Consider the following 1,272-nt stretch of genomic DNA (forward strand, 5'->3'; position numbering starts at 1 on the left):
TCATAATCTTGGTTCATAGGCTGTTATATTTTATCCAATGCTCACATTTGTGATTAGTTTAAGGCTTTTAAATTAGAGAAATTTTGATACATCTTCTGTATATTGCATTGTGTGTTTACCACCAAAAGTCAAATCTTCTGTCACCATATATTTGACCCCCTTTACCTTTTACTACCCTCCCACCCCTCTGCCCTTTGGTGACCACCATACTGTGGTCTGTGTATGAGTTTTTGTTTTCCTTGTTTGTTCATTTGTTGCTTTCAGTTTTATATCTCTCATATGAGTGATATCATATGGTTCTTGACTTATTTCGCTTAGCATGATATTCTCAAGATCTATCCACTAGTTTCAGGTGTACAACATAGTGGCCAGAGAATCGTATATTCCACAAAGTAGCCCCCTGGATACATCAAGTAACCACCCTGCCACATCCATAGTTATTACAATATTACTGACCACATTCCCCACTGGGGACTTTGGATTCTGATACAGAAGCTTGATATGTGTGAACCTTTTAAAATGATCACAGCAACCCTATCTGTACATATTTAAAAAGAGACCTGTGCTCAGGGAAGTACCTTGCTTACTATCATTTAGAGAGACATAAAACTGTGATTTTAAAGTATTTTAGAGGGTATTTTTATTACTATGGAAGTTTAATTTATCTTTTTTAAAAAGCCACCCTCTTAAGAAACTATGTTAAATGTTTTTTTAAAATATAGAGATATGTGAACTTAGTAGCTTAATTTGAAAGCTTAGTAATACTATCAGTTTTTATGGTATCAAATCTTTGATGACTTAACAGAGAAGAGTTTATATATCCAATTTTTACATTTAAGTAATTTAACTGGCTAAGATTTATTCTGCTGAAACCAACATTGATTATTAATGAGTAAGGGCAGTAGATAGATCCTGTGTGAAGAGTAAGGAGTGAGAAGCAGAGAATTGTATATAGACTATCTGGTACCCTTATGTTCTTCAGTAGGTGTGCCTTTATCAGTCTAAGCTTCAACAGTGATAGAACAGCTGAATAAACTGGATGCAGCAATGTGAATGAGGCATGTAGGATGTTCCTCACAGCTGGCTTCCAAAGGAAGCTCAACCTTTTTCTGCCCATGTCCTCCCTCCCTCTGCCACCAAGTCTTTGGGAATGGAATCAGCCTCTCTACCTTTCAGCCTTAGGAATTCTGTAATTTTCCTTAGCAGCGAATAAGCAAAAAATTTTGGTTTGTATCTATAGTTGTATAATTCTTTTCTCTTATTTAATTTTGT

Source organism: Myotis davidii, unplaced genomic scaffold, assembly GCF_000327345.1.
Source record: "Myotis davidii unplaced genomic scaffold, ASM32734v1 scaffold265, whole genome shotgun sequence".
NCBI lineage: Eukaryota > Metazoa > Chordata > Mammalia > Chiroptera > Vespertilionidae > Myotis > Myotis davidii.